Source organism: Balaenoptera acutorostrata, chromosome 16, assembly GCF_949987535.1.
Source record: "Balaenoptera acutorostrata chromosome 16, mBalAcu1.1, whole genome shotgun sequence".
NCBI lineage: Eukaryota > Metazoa > Chordata > Mammalia > Artiodactyla > Balaenopteridae > Balaenoptera > Balaenoptera acutorostrata.
The window spans coordinates 6935018-6943134 of NC_080079.1; the positions used below are offsets into that span (position 1 = coordinate 6935018).

At 41.4% G+C, this 8117-nt stretch overlaps 1 pseudogene; it reads left to right on the top strand.

Annotated features, from left to right (window-relative positions):
* Positions 1-305: 305 nt before the first annotated feature.
* LOC114236607 (U6 spliceosomal RNA) lies at positions 306-405 on the top strand (annotated as a pseudogene).
* The last annotated feature ends 7712 nt before the right edge of the window (positions 406-8117 follow it).

An 8117-nucleotide genomic window follows, 5' to 3' on the forward strand; every position in this document is an offset into this window, starting at 1 on the left:
TTGTAAAGAAAAAAGGATATAATATTGAGCAACGTTAATATTAAATTTCCTACTTCTCCTTCAAATCAATTTAAAAATATGTTCAGGGCATGTTAGACATGGTCACTTTCTGTGTACAAAGAAACGTATTCGAAGCTATATTAGGAAACAGCCTTTCATTTCCTGTATGGGACTAGAGGCTGGGAGGGGCGTGGTGAAGGAAAATACAGCCATGAGGGTGTATCTGTATACTTACATGTCTAAAACTAATGGAAAATTTTACGTAAGTCAGGAGACCTAAGACTTGTGTTAACAATGAATGACTAGTGCTCACTTCAGCAGCACATACACTAAAATTAGAATGATATGAAGATTAGTATGGCCCCTTCATTAAGAATGACATGCAAATTCATATTCCATATTTTTTTGTTAATTAATTTATTTACTATTTTTGGCTGCGTTGGGTCTTCGTTGCCACACGTGGGCTTTCTCTAGCTGCGGGCAGCGGGGGCTACTCTTCATTGCAGTGCGTGGGCTTCTCATTGCAGTGGCTTCTCTTGTTGCGGAGCACGAGCTGTAGGCACGAGGGCTTCAGTAGTTGTGGCTCACAGGCTCTAGAGCTCAGGCTCAGTAGTTGTGGCGCACGGGCTTAGTTGCTCCGTGGCATGTGGAATCTTCCCAGACCAGGGCTCGAACCTGTGTCCCCTGCATTGGCAGGTGGATTCTTAACCACTGTGCCACCCAGGCAGCCCAGCTAGTCTCCTCTTCATGGAATTTAGCTTTGAAAAGTTTTGACAAGAACCATTCTAACAGGTGTGAAGTGATATCTTGTGGTTTTGTTTTGCATTTCCTTGATAGTTGTAGCTCCTTCTTACTCCATTACAGGATCCTTTTAGATCCTCAGAAGTGAAAAAATGTAGAACTGGGAAAGCTCATTTGGTGAACATCTGACTAGTATTGAATATATTTGCCACATGCAAAATTAAGTGCTCCATCACTGACTGGTATTAAATGTTATAATTCTGATTGCTACATTAATTCCAGTTACACTAAACCCTTCCCATCTTACACCCAAGCAGTTTATTTTTCTTTCTTAATTTTCCTCTTTTCTTTGGCCCCTACTGAGTCTCTTCTCCCACCAAGGTAATTTTTGATTCTATTATTATATGCTAATAATATTTTTCAAGATGATGATCACTAATTCTACTTCTTTAGATATACTGTCTCTCAATTAGGATGATGAAAATCAATTGTTTCCACCATTAATTAAAATACTGAAATTTGTGAACTGTTCACCTTGTTCATAAATAAAAATAGATCCAGATAATAACATCACCCTCATGCCTTCTAGTCCAGTACAGTTTCTCAAGTGGGAGAGAAAGGGCCAAGTTTACAGGCTGGGAATTACACACATCACACAGCCTCTGCAATCAGTAATCTGGGTAAACCACAGAGGTGTGACCCATGTGCAGACCATCAGTCATATCTGCTGAAGAGAGACAACATTAAGAAAAATGCTTTACATGAATTCTATCTCATCCTACTTGGGGTGAGACTCTGAGCATGTTTCTCTTGTTGTAGACAGTAGGAAATAACGGGAATAACTTTGGAGTCAGGGGTTAGAGTTCAAGTCCTAGGTCGAATCACTCAATAGTTATGTGGCAGTGGGAAAATGAATTGATCTGACTTCCCATTTTCTCATCTGCAAAATGGAATGACACTGACAATATTATGAGGATGAAACGCTGTAACCTATATAACAGCCCACTACAAACGTAGGACATTATATATGACAGTGGTTTCCAGTGTTCCAGAACTAGAAACCCTGTGAAAGGGCTGGAGGGCCATTGAGACCGAACCTAAAAGGCTGCTGCCTCTTGGGCCCTACAAACACTTTGATCAGAGCAGAGCCACCTTTGTCTGTTTTGCAAATTGGGCTTCCAAATAAGAATTCCTTTGGAAGATTTCACTGAATAAAAAGGGGAAGAAGGTTGAAAACCACTGATACAAAATATTAATCCAAGTAATTACTATAATTACAAAATGGTTATTTCATATTTGTACATATAATATTCAGATTTGTATGTGTAAAATACACATAATCTAGAGGTTTATACATTCTTATATGTAATGTACAAATACTAAAAGTGTAGTGTATAAAATACCTTGCTGTTCACAACATCACCATGAAAACCTATGTTTTGACTCTCAAAACATGGTAGCTTGGTTTTTTGTTCTTTAGAAATAAACATATCAAGTGATGCTGTTCATTAAATTGCACAATGGTATGAAACAATATCATACATGACACATATACATGACCAACACAACCAAACATTAAGCTACACAACATGAGTTCTCTTAATTATTGGCTGTCATATTGAGATTAAATTGGGCATTAAATTATGTTTAAAGAGAGATTAAATTGTGACATGAGGTAAAGACACAATAGGCATCAAAAATAAAAGGCAATTATTCAGAATGAAATCACAGTATTAAGGACCTGAACACTTGTGTGCTTTCAAATTTAAATCTAAGTTTATTTTGGTCTAAAAATGAGGATGAAAAGGTGAATTTAATCATCTTAGTCCCTTAATTTTGGAAATCTACAATCTATCATTTAACATCTATGGTTGAAGTTTTCTAATGCAATGTTGATTTTTAATTCAGATATCAGGACGTTTCCATCAGTCTATACCATATTTTATGCTTTCACATGGTTATTTTCTCCACCTTTCTTCTTAGTAGATAAATTCTTCAAACCAGCTTAGTATTAAGATAATTCCTCAGTCTTTTTTATTTTAATTAATTTAACTTTTCCTCTTTAACCTTTGCATATCCTCCATAAGCCAGAAAGATTTTGTCAAGCTTTAACTTCTGTAATTTGTATTACAAAAATGTTAAGTCTAGGGAATTCCCTGGTGGTACAGTGGATGATAGTCCGCACTCCCAATGCAGGGGGACTAGGTTCAATCCCTGGTCGGGGAACTAGGTCCCACACACATGCCGCAACTGGGAGTTTGCATGCCACAACTAAGGAGCCCACCTGCCACAACTAAGACCTGGTGCAACGATGTAAATATTATTTTTTAAAAAGTACTTCTTTAAAAAAATTAAAGTATTATGTCTAAAGTATAATCTTTCTTTGGCACACTATGGAGTTTACCCTGGAAATTGCAACATGCCCTCCACTTTTTCTGTTTCACTCTTCCTGTTTGAAGATCACCGATTTTAGAGAATACAGTGTTAAGAATAGGATGTACACAAACTTGAAGTAACCTTGTCAGGCATGCTATTTTGTAGTTGCAGCTAATCTTCTCGGGGCTAGAGCTTACGGAGTTCTCCTCGTGAATTGTATTTTCATTAGAAATGCCTTCTCCTAAAAATGTAAAAAACAAAACAAAACCAAAAAATCGACCTAACCCAAGGGATGTAAACGATGTAGAACATTTTCTTTTAAAAATGAAATGATAAATTCACCACTTTATTTGCATAATCAGTCAACGCTGGAAATATTGTGATAAGCTTGTGACTTTAATGTTTAAAGCTTGGAACTTTAAGCTTCCAAGATGAAATTCTGTTTCCAGGATGGAAGTGCCATATTTTTACCCAAAACCTTTCCTCTTTTTATGCCCTTCTAGGGTGCAGTTCTGGTCCACGATGTGTATTTAGGTCTGTCATGGATTTAGAAATTTCATTAATAGGAACAATCCAGTTTCTGGTTGATTTCTTCCTAGAAGTCTGTCTACCCCTTCAGATTGTCTGGCGAGCTCATTCATAGGAGTTTGGGAATGTGTGGTGCCTTGGATTGGTCCAGGGTTCTGAAACCTAAGTCACCCATTCTGCACAAGAAGCTGAATGTTAAGACCTTCCACAAACACTTGCACAAACAGGGGCCTGTTTACAAAATGACTCCCAAAGCCAGCAGTCGCTCTGCCAGCACTTGTCTGTCACACGTCCAAGTTCAGAGGTACCACAGCAGCTTCAGTTCTCCATGTTTCCCAGGCCACCCAGCCTGGGGAGAAAAGAGTCACAATGACAGTCACAAAACAGATTTCTCTAATTCTACCCCCTACGGAGTCGAAAAGCCCTTGCACTATTTGCCATGTTCCTCCCTTCCTTTCCAGCTGCTGTGACTGAGGTCTCCTGCTGCTCTGGGGCCCTGCTCTGCTCCAAGTTCTCTTTGAGTTCATGGTGACCTGGGTTTTGTCCCACCACAGCCAAGTGACAAAGCTCTGGGCTGGGGTAAAATGAAAATGACACACTCCTGCTAACCCCCAAGTCCTCTTCCTCCACGGGGAGCACAATCCTATAACTGTTTAGTCCGGCATCTACTTACAGGTGAGACAGCACTGCAGAGGTGAAGGGGTGGAGGAAAGAAGGGCAGGAGTGGGCCAACCACCGATGATGGGGATTGGCAGGCTGAGGTCACACCTATTTGGGCAAGTCAGAAGTTTATAGTTAATCTACCCCCTTAAGCAGATAATCTTACCCAAATCAGCATCTCAAAGAAATCATCCAACCCCAGAAGTGAGATGCATAGTGGTAAATAAAACAATCTCTGACTCTCTTTAGAATTCTAGAAGGATCCAGACTTTCCTGTGGTTGCTTACAAGCTGGAGCCTTGGACAACTGCCCACGTGGTCAGGCGTCACTCGGTCTCAGCCTCTGCCCAGGTGAGAAGTCACTTTCTCTCCCTCCCAAGGCGTTCATCCCCCTCAGGACCTGGGAGCCCTTGTGAAAACATCCCGGTGGGGCCTGACTGGCAGAACTCCTCAGGGAACAGTGGCCCCGGGTCCTCAGGCTGGGCCCTACCGCTCTAAAGGATTCCTGGGTCAGGAAGGGAGACTCCGCAGCCAGCTCCTCCTGCGGGAGCGCAGCTGGGGCATGGGTGGCTCTGCGGCTGCAATTGGGTCACTGGGGACGGACACGAATGGCTGCTGCACCCTGGCAGGAGGCAGTGGCCTCTTGGTCACAGAGCAGGTAACGGCAGCAGTTAATGGCTACCGTGTAATGACTGACACGTAAAGACTGCTGGGCAATGGCTGCTGCACAATGGCGGGAGGGCAATGGCTGCTGCACAATGGCGGGAGGGCAAAGACTGCTGGGCAATGGCTGCTGCACAATGGCGGGAGGGCAATGGCTGCTGCACAATGGCGGGAGGGCAAAGACTGCTGGGCAATGGCTGCTGCACAATGGCGGGAGGGCAAAGACTGCTGGGCAATGGCTGCTGCACAATGGCGGGAGGGCAAAGACTGCTGGGTAATGGTTGCTGCACAATGGCGGGAGGGCAAAGACTGCTGGGCAATGGCTGCTGCACAATGGCGGGAGGGCAAAGACTGCTGGGTAATGGCTGCTGCACAATGGCGGGAGGGCAAAGACTGCTGGGCAATGGCTGCTGCACAATGGCGGGAGGGCAAAGACTGCTGGGCAATGGCTGCTGCACAATGGCGGGAGGGCAAAGACTGCTGGGTAATGGTTGCCAGGCAATGGCCTAGCCCCTGGCCTAGGCCCAGCCTAGGCTCAGCCTGCGTCATGGGTAAGATGGCCACATGGGGTTTAGTTCCCCATGCGGCACATCCTTGGTGAGTGCTTATCGTCTGTGAGGCCCCTCCCTGAACACACTAAATGCTTTCATCTGTGAAGGATGCATTAACGATTTCTAGGAAGGTAATGACCACCACCCCCCTTTTTTCCGCCATTTTCATCACCACCTTCCCAAGCGCTGCTTCACTGTGAGCTTATCATCATTCCTTGGGCCACTTCAACTGAAATTCAAACAGAATTGTGGGCACGTTCATTTTTTATCTCTGTCCAATTAACTATAGCCTTGTTAACAAATTTTAAAATAATACAAGTAAATGTTACCCAGATAACCTCTTTATAGACTTTATCCCACTCAGTAAACTAAATGTCAAACAAGAAGAGAAAAATATAGATACTCTGTCAATACAGTTCATGTGAATTTTCTCTCTACCCAGGTCTGTTTTGAATGGGGAGAAAAAAATGAACCTTTTTTTTTTTTTTTTTTGGTAGTGTGTTTTATTGCTAAATACAAATATTTAGGATAAGGTAAACAGGTAAAATTTAGAAATCGTTGCCCAGAGATAAAAATCACTTGCCAAAGCTTGCATAGCAAGGAATAGCAAGACTAGAACAATGTCCTGAATGTTCTGTTTTCCTGCCCTCATTTCCCCTCTTGATATCTGTCAGAATTTATATATAACAACTGAAAGTTCAAGCATTATTTTCCAAGTTAAAAAAGTGGAAACTTTTAGAGGAAGCTCAAAGGCTGTGCCTTGATTAGCATAGACAACTAGATTAGAATCAGTGGTAGTATCTCTCTGAGCAAAATCTTCCAATTTTATTCTTGTCACTCCCTGGGGAGCAGTTGCAATGTGGGTGCATTGTGCTCTCTGGTCTCCTTTGATCTCTTTATTCAGATCTCCTGTTTACTGTATTAAAACAATTCACTCCATTCATCAGCCAATCTTTGTTCATCAAATCAGATATTTTGCACCTTTGTTTTAGTCAAGTGCACAAGGGTGCATTTGGCTTTATTTATGAGTCCTCTGACAAAGATTAAATTTTATTTTTCTCATTTTTTGAAAGAGTTGTGCTATGGAGATTAGGCGAGTATCGATTTTTTTCCCCCCTCTCTCATCCCTCCTTTTGGATGCAGAGTCAAGTTTCCTTGCTTTGATTCTTGTTACTGAAAAAGGAAAGATTATCTCTTTGGAGATGTTTGGAGAAGCTGGACGTTCCATTTTATAATGACGGGTCAAGATGTATGGATTTGTGACAGCCCCTGTCTGTTCTGTTCTGATTCTCTCTGGAATAGGGACGATGGCCTTTTCTTTCTCTTCCTTGCTGTGCTGTTATTTGTCAGTTGGCCGAAGCTAGAAGGTGGTGCTGTTAAGCATGTAAATAAACCAACACTTCTTCCAGTAAATAGCTCCGTCTAGCATTGTATGCCAGGAACTCTCATCTACACAATGATGAATTCAATTCCTGTATTGTGCTTTCCTTTCCTGTGCTTTCACGGAGGGAAAGGTGATCACACTGTAATTATAGAAGTCCTTTTTACTTTATTTTTTTCTGATTGTGCCCCTAGTTTTTTCCAGTCTCCTAGTAGATAACATTTCCCATTGCTCAGATAAAATTCCTAAGGCAGTTTTTTTGAATTAATTTACTTCCTGTAGTCCAATGTTTTATAGATGATGTAAATGAAGGATGTGGCTTACAGATCTATTTAAAGAGATGTGCTTATACTTCAATGTTCTGGCCAGATGAGTGGGCACATGCTTTCGCGTTTTTATTTAAACCCCACTGAAGTTGGTCATTATATTTTGAATGCCACAGCACGTCTATACCATTATTTAAAGGATCTTGTTCATTCATCCATATAATGATTGGCATTGGCTATAACTTGATGCAATGTTACACTATTTTAATTCTTTCTCAGGCAATGTTATCTTTGATCACTTCCTATTCACTGGGAAAAAAACCCACACAATTGCGATCCCACATTATGTTTCAGTGACGATGCCAAGTGCTCCCTGGAATATAGCTATTCAAGACACTTTCTCCGCCCGCAGGCTGCTCATTAAAGGGATGGCAGTTTCTAACGTTAATGAATAAGGTAGAGTGCAAATTCCACTCTTCTTTCAAAGAGACTCTCTGGTTTTCAGAAAGTGTTTTCTACTGCCTATTTCTTTGTTTAATTGGAAATGGTGTACACTCCTACATAATCATGGCCACAACTCGGTATGCAAAGTATTTCCTCGTCACATTTTCTTTTTGTGTGATTCAAGTGTATATTTCATCAAAGAATTCCAGAGAAAGTTCTTTATCTTCTCTCAGAAAACAAAAAAATTAAAAGACAGAACAAAACAAAAAAAAACACCACGTGTTATGCAGAGTGCATCCAGATTATCATCTTGGCTATGGATAGAGTAACTCTTATATTCTTTGGTTTTTCTCCCTTCTTCTAACCAAACACGGATTTAATATGTTCTTTTAACCCAGGGACATTTGTGACAGCTCCAAAACCTCATTGAAAACTTCAGCAAGAAAGAGCCAAGGAAGAAGAATGACAGGGACAGGGAAAGGCTGCCTTCTTTTCAAAATCTGGTAGC